This window comes from Canis lupus, chromosome 38 (genome assembly GCF_011100685.1).
Source record: "Canis lupus familiaris isolate Mischka breed German Shepherd chromosome 38, alternate assembly UU_Cfam_GSD_1.0, whole genome shotgun sequence".
NCBI classification, from domain to species: domain Eukaryota; kingdom Metazoa; phylum Chordata; class Mammalia; order Carnivora; family Canidae; genus Canis; species Canis lupus.
Window position 1 is genome coordinate 731,417 of NC_049259.1, and position 17,535 is coordinate 748,951.

Sequence of the window (17,535 nt, forward strand, 5' to 3'; positions counted from 1 at the left end):
AAAACGTTGGAATTCTAAGCAGGCCTTTTGGTTGCAAGGAGCTCACTCAAGCTGCTTTAGGGTGTACAGGGCCTTGTGGTTGTTCTGAAACCAGAAGGTCATTGGGATTCAGCCACATTCTGTCTCTGTCTGTCTCTTCATCTCTCTTTCCATATTTCTCTCTCTCTCTCTCTCTCTCTCTCTCTCCTCATAGCCTCTGTTCACTCCCAGTTCTGCTCCCTCATAACCTCATTTTGCGCATGACCATCATGGCCGTTCTCTTCTTTGTATATCTTTTCACTTTAACTTCCACTGTTATCTATCTCCTTTTTCCAATAGTTCCTAGCTTAGATTCCTGAGAGCAACCATATAGGATTATCTCAGTCTAATTAGCCTGACTGTTAGCCTGGACTGGCCAGCCTGTGAATTGGCTGCCATTGGGTTCTTTGCCTCCAGGCAACTGTATCCAGAGAGACAGAATCACAAGGTTACAGGGGCTGTAAGCAAGGAAATTTTCCTTAGAAGTTTGTGTGCTTGGCAGGCTTTTACTTAAGATACACTTTACAACTGTCAGGGAAAATACAGAGCAAAGGGTTTGTTACAAAGGGTTTGTGTCGAGACCTGGTGACTTGAGAAATGCTAGTCATTGAGACAGGCAAGGAGCTCAGCAGCTGTTAGATACTAGGTGCTCAATGAATGTTAGCTTCCTTCCTGCAGAAACTTTTCATCCTTGACCCGTGAGGACAGGTGACCTCCTGAGATTCCCTTCCAGCTTAGGGTTTTCATGGCATGAACACACACATCTAAAAGCACTCCTGGTGGTTGGGAACCTTTGATGTCTACCTGTTTTAACCTTAAACTTCTGTATGTGAGCCCTAAAGAAGAGACATTGACTTCTCTGAAGCAACACAGAAACATGAAGCCAAATTGGCAGGACTTGGGTGGCCCAATGGCTAACAGCATGGACTCTGGAGCCAGACCACCTGAGTGTGAACCCTGGACCCATCGTATAATCTATTATCAACTCCATGACCTTGGCCAAGTGCCTACCTCTTTGTGTCTCATTTTCCTCATGTGTGAAATAGAGGTCTCCTTACACAATTGTGGAGATTGAGTTGATACACACAAAACCTTCAATCCATGCCACCATAACAAAGGCCCAATAGATATAAGTTATTGTACTGTCAAAACTTCCAGAGGTCATCCTGCTAATTGTATGCCTCTCCATGACCCTACTTTCAATCTACATCAGAGAGCAATGAGTCTCTTCTTAGAATCTTTTGGAGGAGACTCCACGAACATCACAGAAAATCCTTGGCCCATAAAGAAGTAGACATTTCCTCTCTGGTTCTAATCTCATTCTGCTACAACACAATTTTATGTCATCTTTGTGTCTTCTTGTCCTCAAAGGAAAGAAGGTCATGGCCCCCTAGGCCCTTGCCCATGTACCAAATGAATCCACAGCTAGAGACAAGCTCCTTCCCTTTGAACAGTGGGAAGAGGGCCAAGATGTTTTAGAGGCAGATGGTAGCAGCTGGAAAGAAACAAGGGAAGCTTGATACATTCAAACCTATCCCTTCAGGGCCTGTGACCTCTCCCCCTTCCCCTTAGGACCTTCCCTCTAAAGAACTTTTAGCCTAAATTGAATGATGAAATATGTCCCTGGAGAAAATCAACAATCCTTATCAGGATAGAAAAATGTAAATATTTGGTATTTTCTCATTACACATGGGGAGTCTTTAAAAAGAAATATGTTTGGGTGTGTTTCTATTAAAAGAAATCCTTTCTTCAAAATATTTCAGTTCTTCTATTTTTAGAAGATTGTGACATTCTCCAAGCATTTGAATCAGTTTTGTGGAAGTCACTGGGCTTCCTCCTGCACACACATTGTCATGTCTGCATACACAAAGGTGCAGGCAGAGGGAACACACACAGCTGCATACGTCCTCCTGTACACATTCAAACGCCAGATATCTACAATATGGCACCCACATAAGCTTGTCTACACACATATACGTCTCTAGACATTTGGATTCATGATAGATGATTCCACTACATACTAACACATACATATGAACAAGTAGAAGCTGGTAGATGGAGCCATTTCTGGAGCAGCATTGGCACATACTAGCATGGAATACATGTCCACAGTGCATCTTTAGAGTGGCTAATTCACCAACAGGTTTCATAAAAAAGAAAATTGTGTATTTTTAGGGAGGATCAGAAATCTAGCTGAATTCCCAAAGCTGCTAGGTTCCCCCATTCCTCCCTGTCCTGTACTTGGCCCTGGAGTGAAATGACTGAGCTCCAGTGAAATTCCCCAAGGGAATTGGGGCTGGAGGGTTATTCTAATTCAGAACAGCGGATCCTTGAATGTGGGCCCTTGAAAGAATCCCATGGTGCCTAAGCAATGTCCACTATGAAAGGAGAAATAAATAGCTCCACCACTGGAAACAAGTGTCCAGAAAACAGCAAGTTTATCCTGTCCTAGAGCCAAGGAACAGCCAGGTGCCGATTGTATCCCTGGGGAAGGGGGAGGGCAGTGCAGCCACAGACTAAGTCCTGTTATAGGAGAGAGACGAGAGGGCAGGATAGGAGGAAAATCTGAATCTATAAGCTTGCGTTTTATACAAACCAGACTCATAAGTTTGCTTTACTTCAGCTGGAACTCACATCACAGCTGCCCTATTTACTTACCTACCAGCTGCATTCCTTAGAACTGATTTTGTTCCCATTTGAAAGGAAACCAGGCAGAGCTGGGAAAATATTTCCTCAGCCAGCTCCTCAGCACCGCTGTCTGAGGGAGACCATCTGGCCAAGATACCCTTCAAGTAAATGCAGCATTGTGCCCTCCCCACAGAGAGGAGGCTGTGGGGGGAGGCCAGAGAACATGGCAGGGTGATGCTGCAGGCATTCTAACTGCACTCCCTTGGGTCCCCAGGGTCCAGCAGTGTGCCCCACTCTCTGGGAAGTAGGAGTGTGGTTGCTGATCCCCACAGGCTATTTGGAGCTACCAAAACTAAAGTCACTGAACACAGAGTTAGGAAGAGATGCTCATCAGAGCTTCATTTTACAATATTTCTGCCATTAGATACAACAGAGGTACATAACATCAAGAGCATGGATAATAATAAAATACAGTAGAACAATTAGCACGTGATGAGTTTTCAATATTTATTATCTTTGTCTTTAATGTGACGTTGTCAGTTTATATAAGTGAATTCCGAATGTTGTATGACTTTAACGAGCAGCTCACAAGGTTCTGGAAAGTTGGACAGTTCATTCTTGTGAGCCAGTGAGGGCTGGCTCCCGAGCATGCTGTGGGAGTTCCTCTTTTACTTAGAGTCTGAGGATAATAAATGCATTGGTGTTAGAACTGCTCTCATTAGAAGCCATGGCCACGTCACCAAGGGAGGTTCAGCGTGGGCTCCATTTCTTTAAGGAGATTCTGTGTTCCCAAGGTGAAACAGCCTGGGAGAGAAAAGAGGTTGAAAAACAATTTTTGGTGGGGAGTGGGATGGTGGTCTACTTACCACGTGTACTTGACCAGAACAGCTCAACACACAGGTCAGGAGTTTCTACCTTCCCCAGCCAGCTCCAAATTGTACACACTTCAGCTTATAGAGTCAAGATGATGTGACAGCTTCTTGAGCGCCTTGTGCTCAAAGGACAGTTCTCTGGCTGGAGTTCCCTGACGTTATCTGGGTCTCCGGCCCTTGCCATTTTACCTGGAGGGTCCTGGAAGGTCTGTGGCTATTGTGTCTCCCTATTATTTCTTAGACCCCACTTAAAGGAGTTGGAATACCACTTCTTTCCCAAAGCTCTCTTATGGGAAACATTTGTAGATGAAAGGGAGGGCATTTCACCCAGCTGGGGTGGAGGGGGCCCTGGGCATCTACTCCAGCTCTGAGTAGATTTTTCTTTCTGAAAAATGACTGAACTTTATCCAAAGTATGCAGATCCAGAAATAGCAGTGTGCAGAAAAACAGAGTATAGGGACTGAAACTTGGGGGAAAAATCCTTTTAGTGGCTTTGCAGGGCTAAGAACTGAGCTAGATTCACAGCTCCTGCATTTTTTTGAAGGATATACAGAGCACACCAAGGACAGGAGGGTCAGATGACAGACAGTGGGAAGCCTCTGAAAGGTTGAAAGGGCAGAGAGGTGGGTATGAGTGGTGTTAACAGGTTTATGTCTTCCATTTTAGGGTTGTCTGTGATGGCTGCTGATAGACACAACCAACCCCACAATTCTTCATACTCATGAGCACTTTGTGATGCTGGCCCTGTGATTTAGTGCCCTTCATCCCCCTCTTGTCTTCACCTCCCTCCTGCCCCATGGTAGATATCATGGCCCTTCAGGGTACTCACACAGCACATACTTGTCTTCCTCCAGTCTATTTACCCAGCAAAACCCAAACCTTGGTCAATCCAGCTTTCTGTTCTGTACCATTTCCAAGCAAGCAGACATGGTCAGAAGAAAGCCACCCTTGCATGGCCTGGTCTTCTAAATGTGAGATGACTCATCTCTAAATGAGGCTCAGTACTGCTGGGAAATCCAGCTACACTTTCCTAGTTGATCCCCCACCCCACCCCCACCATCCCCAGCTACAAGATGAACAGCCTCTATTCTATTGAGACAGGTCCCTTCCCTGAAACATTGGGCTGATCCCTTCTCCTCCTGTCTACTCAAGACCATTGCTTAGATAGGGGAAAGATTTAAGAAACAGAAAGGTCTCACTTGACCATTGTAGTGAGCTGTAAGCATGTAGGTATTTTCTAGCCTTGGTGCATATTAAAAACAGACATTCTTCTCTTGGATCACATGTTTCTTGGTGATGCTCCTGTTGTGGTCCTCTGATGACAGCTTCCTTGATACAGACCATGCCTTTCCTCTAGCTGCACACTTACCATTCCTTCCTTAGCTCATGGGTGTCCTGGGGTCCAAACCACACAGATTCTTGTTGGGGGGCCCTAAAGTTCCTTCAAGCAGTCTTCTTGGGCAGGGTCCCATTATAGAGAGCCCCCAGGCCACCATCCCTATTCCAGGCTCCTATCAAGATATTGGTCCTATCATCATGGAGAACAGAAACTTCCCGACACAGCTCTCTCTGCTCCCCAATGCCAAAGCACTAGCCAGCCACACACAGTATCTTGCATTTATTATAGGCATGGGTACTGCACCACTCTGTTATCCCATTATATTCTCCATATGGTCACTTAATGTCCTCATCACTTGGTTTGAGAGGCAAGCTTCTCTTTCCCTCCTTTGCAACACTCCTACAGCTTTCACCAAAAACTAAATCCTCTTATATAGGTACTATTATAACAAGAAGGGAAAAAATTCTCCACAGCTTTTCAGTGACAAATTAAAAATATAATTATTGAGTACATTTTCTTAAAAGATTTTATTTATTTATTCATGAGAGACACACACACACACACACACAGAGGCAAAGACACAGGCAGAGGGAGAATCAGGCTCCATGCAGGGAGCCTGATGTGAGACTTGATCCTGGGACTCCAGGATCACACCCTGGGCTGAAGGCAGGTGCTAAACCACTGAGCCACCCAGGGATCCCTTGAGTACATTTTTTTAAAATAATGCAGGTCTCCTAATAAGGATGGAATTCTGTTTTTGGTTAGGAGAAGATTAGACTTAATTGGGGCTCAAAATTAGCATTCCTTATTATTGAACTGATTGCAAGTGTCCCCCCTAAAAACCACTCTTGTGGGCTATACATAACAGACAGTGGGCTGGATTTGGCCCATAGGCCATAGTCTGCTGACTCATAGATTCGCCTTTATGCAGTGGGTTGTAATCTGCTACTAGCATGTATTTGGATATTCAGATTATCCCTGATTCAACTGTACAACCCCTTTCAAGCCAGCTTTTGTGCCCTTTGACTTCCATCATTCTTTGAACTCTTTCTTGTTCCAGGCTCATTTTGTACTGTCTCTGTTCCAGCCTTGAAAGCAGACATTTCTTCCAAGAGCCCTCATGTCTTTCAGTGGAGAGTGATATTCAGAAGCTGGGATCTGAGTGCCACATGTACTTGTAGCTGCTGGAGTGTTGCTCTTCCCAGACCCTCTCAATGGACAGAGCTAGAACATATGTGTGTGTTTACAATGCCCTTGATTCTAATCTAATACTGCAGGACAGTTTCCACTCTTCTCCTTCCCTGTATTTGTAACTCCTTTTTCCAAAGAAGAAAACCCTGGCTCTCACTATAATTAAAAGACTATTTCATTACATCAATTACCCCTGTAACCAATTTCCCATCCCTGTTGCCAACCCTGCCCCTTAGTGACACTCATTCATCCTGCTTGGGCTCTGATGTTCTTTTCTGGGCCATCCTTGTGTGTGGACATCTGGTCACCATGCATGGGCTCCGACTCTCCATGCAAGCTGCTCTTTTACATGGTACCTCTACTTTCCCTGTTTGGACAGACACCTCATGATAGATACCACCCTCTACTCACAAATGCCCGCTCCCCTGCACTCTTCATGCCCTCCTCCCCAGACTTTTTTGGGCTGTTCTCACATGCATATGCTGCATACCCTACTTGGGTGCTAACTCCCCATGCCACTGTTCCTCCTACTAACGTGGACACCTTCCTGCTCTGCTCAGGCTCAAACACTCCATGCCAGTCCTCCCCTGCTATGCGAATGCCCTCCTTACCTTGTTTGGGCTCAGACACCCAGTGCTGGGCCTTCACATAGCACAGGTGAATCCTTTCCTCACTCTGTTCTGGCTCCGACACCTCATGCTAGGTCGCCCCTCTCCATGGATGCCTACCTTGCTCTACTTTACCTAATTGCTTTAAGACTGAATTGTGCAGGAAGGGGAAGGAGTAAGGTTGCTTTCAAAATGCTTTACAAAGTTATTCAGATTAAAAAAAAAAACAGCGATAACTAACGCTCATAGTGCTTACTAAGGGCTAGGTGTTCTAAACACTGTGCATGAAACCCATGTAATCCTCAGGGTTTCTATAGGAGGTTGTATAATTATAATCTTTAGTTTAGAGAAGAGGAAATTGAGCACTGAACGGTTTAGTAACTTGTCTGAGGTCACACAGCTCATAAGTGATGGAACCAGGACTAGGGCAAATCAGTTTCTAGAGTCTGTGCTGTTAAACACCGTGCTGTATCGTATGCATATTGCAAACAAAACTCAACAGATACAACTATGCTTCATAGGAAGGAAAATCATTGCTATAATAAACATTTTATTTTTTTATGCAATTGTGCAAGTTTCCTTAGGGTATGTTCATAGCAGTGAAATAAGTGATGTGCATCTTCAACTTTGCCAAAATATTTTTCCAAAATGGTTTTACCAGTTTACATTCCAACTAGGAGAATACAAGTTCATATTTTTTCATTTCTTTGGCAGTGCCCGGTGTTGTGAGACTTTTACATTTTTCTAGTCCGATGGGTGTGAATATCCTTATTAATTTTCCAATTTGCGGGACACCTGGTCGGCTCAGTGGTTGAGTGTCTGCCTTTGGCTTAGGCTGTGATCCTGGGGTCCTGGCATCGAGTCCCACATTGGGCTCCCCAGAGGAAGCCTGCTTCTCCCTCTGCCTATGTCTTTGCTTCTATGTGTCCCTCATGAATTAAAAAAAAAAAAAAAAAGAAAATTCTAATTTACATTGCCTGATTACTAGTGGAAGTTGAGAATATTTTCACAAACATACAGAATTTGAGGTTTTCTCTTTGGTGAATTATCTGTTCATATTATTTGTCTATTGGGTTTATAATTTTCTTACTGATTCTCAGACATTTTAAAAAATATACATAATATGGGTACAAATCCTTTGTTCAGTTATATATATTGAAAATAATTTCTCCTATTGTGTGGCTTGTTTTTCATTTAACAGATTGCATTTTTGTTATATAAAAGATTATAATTATCAGGCAATCAAAATGATTACATTTTCCAGTGTTTCTATTGTTTCAAAAGTCTTCTCTACACAAAAGGCATAGAGATATATACCTATATTTTCCTTTCAAAGTTTTAAAGTTTTGCTCTTGAAACATCTAGATATTTACTCCACCTGAAATTGATTTTTGTGACTGATTATGAAGTGAATATTTAATTTTATTTTTTCCATATGGATACCCAGTTATCTCTGCGTCATTTATATAGAAGTCCATCTTGTCCCTGTTGATTTATAATGCTATCTCTGTTGTTCATCAAGCTCCCACATGTGTGTGTCTGTTTTTGGATTCTCTAATCTGTTCCACTAGACTGTTTGTCTCTAGCAATACTGTCTTAATTATGGTAGTTTTTTTTTTTTTAAACAAATCCTCATATCTGTTGGAGGAAGACTTTCCTTCTGCTGGGGCTGAACTCGGCTCTTTGCCTTTTCATATTAATTTTATAATTGGCTTGTCAAGTTTTTTGTTTGTTAGCTTTTTGCAACTTTATTGAAGTATAGTTGATGTACAAAAACTACACATTTTTAACATGTAAAATTTGGTGAGTTTCAAAATATGTATATACCCATAAGTCCTCAGCACAATCAAGCAAACTTCTTGTAGCAGACAGACTCTGAGATGGCCCTGGATTGTCCCTGCCTCCTGTCAGCCCTCATGTAACCCTGCTCTGTACTCCCCACCCCTGCTGCCCCCAATTCACCTGCTGAAATCTTAATGACCAAAGTAATGGTGTTAGAAGATGGAACCTTTTTTCTAAAAAGATTTATTTATTTATTCATTCATTCATTCATTCATTCATTCATTTATGATAGCCATAGAGAGAGAGAGAGAGAGGCAGAGACACAGGAGGGAGAAGCAGGCTCCACGCCGGGAGCCCGACGCGGGACTCGATCCCGGGACTCCATCTCGGGACTCCAGGATCGCGGGTCTCCAGGATTGTGCCCTGGGACCAAAGGCAAGTGCTTTTGGTCCCGCTTTCCAGAAGATGGAAACTTTGAAGGACGCCTGGGTGGCTCGGCGATTGAGTGTCTGCCTTCAGCTTCAGGGCATGATCCCGAACTCCTGAGATTGAGTCCCACATCCGCTCCCTGCAGGGAGCCTGCTTCTCTTTCTGCCTGTGTCTCTGCCTCTCTCTGTATCTCTCATAAATAAATAAATAAATAAATAAATAAATAAATAAATAAGATGGAATCTTTGAGATGTGATTAGGTGATAAGGGTGGAGTCCTCAGGAATGAGATTTGTACCCTGATAAAAGAGGCTCTGAGAACTCCCTCTCATGAAGACTTGAACATGAACATTTACTTTTATTTATTTTTTAAAAAGATTTTATTTTATTCAAGACAGACACACAGAGACAGGCAGAGACACAAGCAGAGGGAGAAGAAGGCTTCCCATGGGGAGCCCGATGTGGAACTGGATACCAGGACCCAGGGATCACAACTTGAGTCAAAGACAGACGCTCAACCACTGACCCACCCAGGTACCCCTTGAACATGAACATTTAGAAGCGGCTTTGCTTGTAGTAGCCCTGTGGTAGCTTGGTTCTTGTCTACTTGATTCTATCAACTCTGTCATTTCTGAGTCTGTTTCAGTTATTTTTCTTTTCATTAAGGGTTGTATTTTCCTGCCTCTTTGCATGCCTGCTAAGGTTTGTTTGGCTGCCAGACGTTGTAAACTTTAGACTGTTGGTTGCTGGATTTAAAAAGAAAACTGTATTTAAATAATTCTGAGCTTTGTTCTAAGATACAGTTAAGTTGCATGGAAATAGCTTGATTCTTTGACTTGCTTTCAAGCTCCGAGCCAGTCCAGAACATCCCTTAGTCTAAGGCTAATTTGGCCCTACTACTGAGGTGACGCCCCTCTGAGGATGGCAAAAGAGATCTTTCGCTTCTGGCTGGTGACAGCAGGAACTGCTTCCTTGAGCTGTGTGAACGCCAGGGATAGTCCTGCCTGGTTGTTTCCTCACATGCATTCGCTAATCAGTCTCGGCTGAAGACAGGTGAAGGCTCAGAAGCTGTCTGTTGATGCAGCACTCTGCCCTGCAGAGCCTGGCCAACATGGACTTAAAACTCTGAACTCTGGTCCTTAATTCAGAGATCACTTTGTTTCCCTTCTTTTAGAAGTCCTTTTCCAAAGTCTGAAAATCATGTATTTCATATATTCTGTCTGTGGTGTTTTTTTTTTTTTTTTATTTGTTTAAGACAAGAGGATAAATCTAGTCCCCATTACTCCTTTATAGACAGAAATGGAAGTCTTTGCTCTCTTTTCTTCCCTGCATGTCTAAAACCCCAACTACTTTGGAAATATTTTAAGATAACACAATGTGTATTTGCAGAAGTAGATGTGACAAAATTCTAATCCATTAATATATGAGCTAATATTACTTCTGTGACCCACTCTATTGACTAAGTTCTTGGGGATGGCGCCTCCTATGGAGAGGACCAGATAAGGTATGCAGCACACGGGATAAGCTACAGTGAGGGAGAAACTCCTGCCTTCTTTCTTTCTTTCTTTTTTTTTTTTTAATTTTTATTTATTTATGATAGTCACACACAGAGAGAGAGGCAGAGACACAGGCAGAGGGAGAAGCAGGCTCCATGCACCGGGAGCCCGACGTGGGATTCGATCCCGGGTCTCCAGGATCGCGCCCTCGGCCGAAGGCAGGCGCTAAACCGCTGCGCCACCCAGGGATCCCTCCTGCCTTCTTTCTACTTGGAAGATCCTACCTGACTATATAAGTAATTGAGTGTTGTAATGGTATCACTGAGGCAGTCTTGAGATGGTCCCAAACCCTATAATATTTCCCATTTAAAAAACAAAACACAAAATCTCTCCCTTGGTTTCATATTCCACTTTGAACTATTGCTCCATGGCTCTGTTCTGTACACCTGAACTACTAAGAGTTACCTCAACTTGATCTCATCTTCCCCCTCATTTACTCCTGTCTGGTTGGGCTCGCACTTCACCATTTCACTGAAACAGTTCTTTTCAGGGGCCCCAGTGTCCTCCACGCTGTTGGGCCCCACAGCCATTCCTCATGTTATGTAGCTCCTTAAGACGTGACATGACTGATCATGCCCTCCTTTAGGAACCTTCTTTTCCCTTGGCTTCTGGAAGTCACTCTCATCACTCTCCTGCTATCTCTCTGGAAGCTCCTTCTCCATCTCTTTCCCTAGTTCCTCCTCCTCTTTCTGACCTCTTTTCTATCTACACTTAGCCCCTTAGATACACCAAGTCCATGCCTCTAGATATCATTTATATGTTGATGACTTCCAAATCTACCTCCCCATCTCCAACCCCTGTCCTGCATTTAACTCAACTGTCAATTTATCACATATCTCCACTGGATTTTCAATGGGTATTATGAACTGAAGTCTCAAACTAAACTTGGTCTTCCCTCTCAAATCTAAGTACCCTGTAGTCTTTTCTTTCTCCACAAATGGCATCTCCACCTCGCCTGCCAATCATGCAGGTCAAAAAAATTTTGGAGTTAGTCTTTCCTTTTGTTACATTTCACATGCAGCCCATCAGCAAATCCTGTCAGCTATATATTCAAGTCTAACCATTTGTCACCATCTCTACCAGTACACGCCTGGCAGAGCCACCACCGAATTCTCCAACAGCTTCTTAGCTCACACAGAGCAGTCTTTGCCATGGCTCATGAGGCCATTCATGATCAGTCACTCCTACTGATTCTTTGTCATCATTACCTACTCCCCTATCCCATCTCTGATTCTACCACCCTGGCCCCTTGCACACTCCTTCCTCATTCATTTGCACCTGCTGTTTCTTCTTTCTGGAGCACCCTTCCCCTGGCTAGCCCCATGATTTCCTCCCTCTCTTCATTTGAGTCACCTTAGAAATGTCAACTTATAGAAGAGATTATATCACTTTTCTCATTCTATTCATTTTTAAACATTTATAACCATTTACCATGTTATTGTTTCATTCCTTCATCCACACCTCCTATCTCTACTAGAATGTGTCATGGAAGCATGACTAAGAACTGTTGCCATTGGTTATGCAATAAAATTATTTTTAAAAGAAAAAAAAAGTAGCATAAGAGAATGACCAACAGAATCCAATGCATTAGAGATGTCCAAACTAGTCTATTAGAGTGAGCAATTGAGAGAACTGGCAACCTGGAGAGCAGCTTTTCAGGTTGTTGGGTGGAGATGTCATATTACAGTAGATTGAGTACATCCTCTCCCTCACGGTCTCCCAGTTCTTCCCTCAAAAAAACCCTATGTCATCCTTCCCACCTTTCAATCCTTATAATCACACAGTTATACCTATGTGCTAACCATTCCCCATGAGGCATTGTCAGTCCTTAATCTCTAGGAGGGCACAGTCTGATGGGGGAAGAGAGCTCAGCTCAAGGAGCTCCCAGTCAGATGTGGGGGTGGTGGTGGCGTAGAAATAATAATAATCCCTCTCTGGCTCTAGAGCACTAGGACCCAGTGGGATGTGACATCCATAATTCATAGCCTATCAGTCCTGCAGGGTCTGGTGCTCTGACCTTTTCAGAAACACCTCTCTTCTCTGACAGCTGAACCCATCTCCTTGGAGACCTAGGGCAGGAAGGTTTCTGCCAAGATGCCCTGTAGCCAAGATGATGGATGAGCAGGCGAGGGCTGTTCAAGGCAGCCTGAGCAGAGAGAGAAATATGGGAGCAAACACAGCTCTGTGTGTAGAGAGCGCTGAAGGTCAAAGGACAGAACCCTGTGGAGCACTAAGCACGTAAGAGATGGCTTAACAAGGGGGATGCATGAAGAAAGCAAAGAAGGGCTGTCTGTGAAAGCTGGAGAAAACAAGAAGCCAAGAGAGAGGACAGCTTCGCCATAAGAGAGGGAACACCAACAGTGATAGCTGACTGCTCCAGAGAGGTCCCTGCTGTAACACCTGGGAAACACCTCCTTTGGATTTGGCCATGAGGGGATCCTTGGGGAAGCTGGGAAGAGCAGTGGAGAGGAGGCAGCAGAATCCAGGTTTCAATGGGCTGGGCCACAAATGGAAAGTAAGGAAGAGGATCTGAGGTCAGTGGGATTGCCAGATGTAGCAGATGAAAATATAGGATGTCCTGTTAAACCTGAATTCATTCGAAATTTTAGATTAAAAATGTTTGTTTGTTTGTTTGTTTGTTTATTGAGGGAGAGAGTGTGGGGGTGGGAGGAGGAGCAGGGGAAGAGGGAGAATCTCAGGCAGGCTCCATGCCCATCATAGAGGGGCTTGATCTCACCACCCTGAGATCGTGACCTGAGCCAAAATCAAGAGTCAGATGCTTAACTGGCTAAGCCACCCAGGGGCCCCCTGATAAACAAAAGTTTTAAATAAGCATGTCTCATTTATTCATTGCTTATTTGCAATTCAGTTTAACTTGGTGTCCTATATCTTAGGGGACAGTCCTGACAGCATAACACGTGGACTTCTCTTTCAAGCACAGGTGGGAAGAAAAGAAGAGTGCTAAGAGCCATTGCTGGAAGGGCACCTGGGTCAAAAAAAGTTGTGTCTAAGCTGGGATCAACCGAGCATGCAGAGCACATGGCATTGCTTTCTGTCGCCTCTGTGAGGCTGAAGGGAAAAGCCTATAGTGGCCGAGGCTAGGCACCGTTGGGGAGTAGTTGACTATTTAAACTCTGGGCTTCTAGCCAGACCAGAAATCATTTCCTTGGGCCCACCCATAAAAAGCAGACAGCCCCTCCCTGACCTTCCATCCCACAAAAAGCTCAGAAAACTCAAATTGCCAATTTCAATTTACAAGTCGGTTGCTGCTCCCCTGACACTGGGATTGTGGATTTCCTAAGAGCTCTCCTGCCAGTAAATGTTTTCTCTTTTGTTCTTTTTCATGGTATTCTAATGGACCACCATAGCTGCAAACATTCTCTAAATAGACCAATCTACTTTGCCAACTTCTCCATTTCTTAAAACGCTACCTCCAGAGAGAACCAGTTTTTTTGTTTTTGTTTTTTTTTTGTTTTTGTTTTTTTAAGATTTTATTTATTCATTCATGAGAGACATAGAGACAGAGAGACACAGGCAGAGGAAGAAGCAGGCTCCCTGCAGGGAGCCCAATGTGGGACTCCATCCCAGGACCCCAGTATCATGACCTGAGCCAAAGGCAGACGCTCAACTGCTGAGCCACCCAGGCATCCCAAGAGAACCAGTTTTAATAGCTAGTTTCCATGGCTGAGATTTGGGCCCTCAGCCTGGATCTTTCAAAGCAAATAAATCAGATGAGTGCTGTGATCCAGCCGCTCTTTCCTCTTTCTGTATTTTAATCTCACAGTGAGTAGTGAAGCTGTCAAAGCTCTTTGGATGATGGAAGAATGCTATCATTGGGTGCACCACATGGCATCATCAACAACTGTTTCTCTTCCTCATTACACCCAATTCCAGTTCACATCTGGTTTGAAAACTGGAATGCAGATATCCTGTTCCTCTAATTCCTGAGATTTCTGCCAGACTGGTAGCCTTCGTCAATCTTCTGTTGGCTGTGTTTGTGTTACAGAAAGAAAAAGACCCCCTCCACTTTCCACAAATACTCTAAATCTGTTTTGTTTTAGTTTGTTTGTGACAGAGTCCAATTCACTCCGTCTAATTCTTTACTGGGTTATAGTTATGTAGACCCCACAGCAGAAGCAGTTCTGTGGCTTCAGCTGCCCCTCCTAGGAATGTCTCCAGCTGCTATATAGACATTAGCGAATGTCTTCCTTCCTTCATAAGGGACAGTGAAACTTTTAGTAAGAAAAAGATGACAGCACAGGGCTGTCCCAACTCCCTTTCTCCCAAATTGTTGTATATTAGCTTCAAAACAGGTGTATACTGGGGCACCTGGGTAGCTCAGTCCGGTAAGCGTCTGCCTTGGGCTCAGGTCACGATCCTGGGGTCCTGGGAGGGAGCCCTGTGTCCTACTCCCTGCAGAACTTCTCCTTCTCCCTCTGCTCTTCTATCCCCTCCTCCCCACTCATGCTCTCTCTCACTCTCAAATAAATAAAATCTTTAAAAAATAAATAAAATAAAAATAAAACCCACCAATGTTTGCCAGCTTTCTTTTCAAGAAAGCACCAGTGGACTGCCCCCAGTACTGCTTGTTCTACTTCTGGCTTTGACAGAATCCATAGACATGGAGAACAGGTACTTTGAACAGACAGTCCCAAGATAATTCATAATTTTGCCTTTTGCTTCCTCTCCTACAGCACTCAGGTTCGAGCAAGGTCTTCTGTGGTACATTGGTATTCAGGATCTGGTGCAGGGAGGTTATGTCTAAGGCCTGACCTCAAATAAAATATTTCCACCTAGCTAAAGAGTAATTTAACACTTTTCGTGGCATCTGTCCCGAGAGGTGGACAAGTGCAGAGGAGCTGGAGCTGAAGTTGAGGCCAGGACAGGAAAGTACACTTTCTTTTCAGATCAAAATATTTGCTGAGCCTCCAACAGGCATGGTACAACAGGCCCCTCTGGGCGATTGCTCGCCTGCTAAGCTATCCAGGGCACCAGGCTGGTGTGGCCCCAAACCAGCGGGGTGGGGCAGTATATGGCCTAAATCACATCATCTGGAAGCTGAAGACCTGGGACAATTCAACCTAGAAAGGACTTTGAGTTCCTATAATCCAGGAACCCCCAGACTTTTAATTCCATGGTCTATCACAACTCAGGGCGGAGAAATAACTTTAAAAAATAGCAAGCTGTCGGTCATCATTTTGCCAGTTGACCAAATAAAATATTCCTCTTCTGTCATCTCAGAAAAAGGACATTTTAACGTACAAAATATGAAAGACTTATTCTCAAGCAGCCTGGGTGGCTCAGCAGTTTAGTGCCGCCTTCAGCCCAGGGTGTGATCCTGGAGACCCGGCATCGAGCTCCACATCGAGCTCCCTGCATGGAGCCTGCTTCTCCCTCTGCCTGTGTCTCTGCCTCTCTCTCTGTCTCTGCGTCTCTCATGAATGAATAAATAAAATCTTAAAAAAAAGATTTATTCTCTCACTCTAAACGTAAAGAATTTATATCCCAGTCCTTCCCCAGCAAGCTGGTGTTAAATTTATACCAACATTATAAGATTTTTAAAAATATGTGTGTGCATGCACGTGTATAAATATGCACATATGTTTCTCCTCCTTCTCCTTGGCTTTTCCATATCGTACAGGCAGTTGTAGTGGAGCGATTTGGTGCATGGACTTTGGACCACAATAGTGAGTTCAAATCTGGGCTCTGCCACTTACAATCTGAAGAACCTCAGATAAGTCACTTAACTTCTCAGCCTTGGTTTTATCATCTATGAAGTGAAGGTCATAATAGTAGTACATACTTTCCCTAAGTAGTTGTGAGGATTAAATGAGCTGATATGTGAAAAACGCTTATCACACAGGAACCAGCCAGTAAGTGATAGCCGTTGTTATCATATAGGCAGGGACTAGCAAAGCCTTCATAAACTGGTCCTTGGGAGCCACCAGTAGAGCAACCCTCTTCTCCATGAAGGTAGCCAAGGGCTGGGGGTGGGGCCGGAATCTGTGGGCAAGTGTGCAGGTCGTTTCCGTGGGAGGGCAAGAGCCCACACTGTAGCAGGGCATGATGACCAGGGAATCTGGCCTCTAGGGCTCCCCTTTGTCCTTCAACCAGGGAGAAGATGAAAATGAGTAGGTTACAGCCTGGGGCTAGGGGAATGGCATGGGAGTCCCCATGTGGGAAGGGAGTGGGGAAGTAGCAAAGCACTTTGCACCCCTTCCTCCTGCCTTTGGTCCAGCCATGGGACACTCCCCTCCCCACACTGGCCCCATTGAGTCCCTGTCCTGCCTCCTGTCCACCTGGTGGCTGGGCCGCCTCTGGATGCAGAGTCCATTGGGTGAGGTCCTGCCCTCCCTGTCACCACTCAGCAGTGGCCAAGGCTGGAATAATGAATGCCCCAACGCTTTGATGCGTCTTTTGGCTGCTGTGGCCTGGGGGCTGCTCCTCTCTTCTGACGCGGCCTCGAGGGAGGCCCCTGAATCAGGTAGGATTGTACTCCATGGCCACTAAACAGCCCCACATTCCTGTGGCTGCTTAATGACTTCACCAAGCAGGAATCAGCTGCCTGAGCCAGGTTCCTCCCCCTACCTGCTCTGCCACCTGTCACACGTGATTTCCAATCTCACCTTTGCTTTCTGATCACACACTCCAGGCAGGAAGAAGGAAAAAGAAAATGATACTCAAAGTGGGAGTGGTCTCTAGGAGGAAATCTAAACTTTCCGGCAAACCCTCCAGCAGCTTCTACAGACAACTCGTTGTGTCACATGGCTGCTCCTAGCTGCAAGGGAGGCTGGGAGGTGTCATCTTGTGTCTGGGAGGCAAAGTGAGGTTTCATTAATAAGGAAGAAAAGAATGGATATTGGATAGAAACCATTGTCTACCAGAAAGGTATAACCAGAATCGACTAGAGCCTTTTTGGTTCCCCCTTGCTCCAAAGCAGGCTCCCACATGACAGGACAATTGGCCCAGCTCCAGAAGCCTCAATGGCAGCCCTTTACTGACGGGGGCTGTTCATGTGTGTGATGGAGTACAGCACACGTTGTCCAGCCAACCTTTTTTTACAAGTCTCTTTATACTTTCCTCTGCCTCCTCTCAACAGCTGTCCCAATATCC

At 44.6% G+C, this 17,535-nt stretch overlaps 1 long non-coding RNA gene across 1 annotated transcript in view; it reads right to left on the reverse strand.

Annotated features, from left to right (window-relative positions):
• Positions 1-3,139: 3,139 nt before the first annotated feature.
• The window catches only part of LOC111094579, a 32,049-nt gene continuing 17,653 nt past the window's right edge, over positions 3,140-17,535 (reverse strand). Inside the window, exon 3 of the long non-coding RNA XR_005385556.1 lies at positions 3,140-3,450. This is a non-coding gene — a long non-coding RNA (uncharacterized LOC111094579). The remainder of the gene's footprint in view (positions 3,451-17,535) is intronic.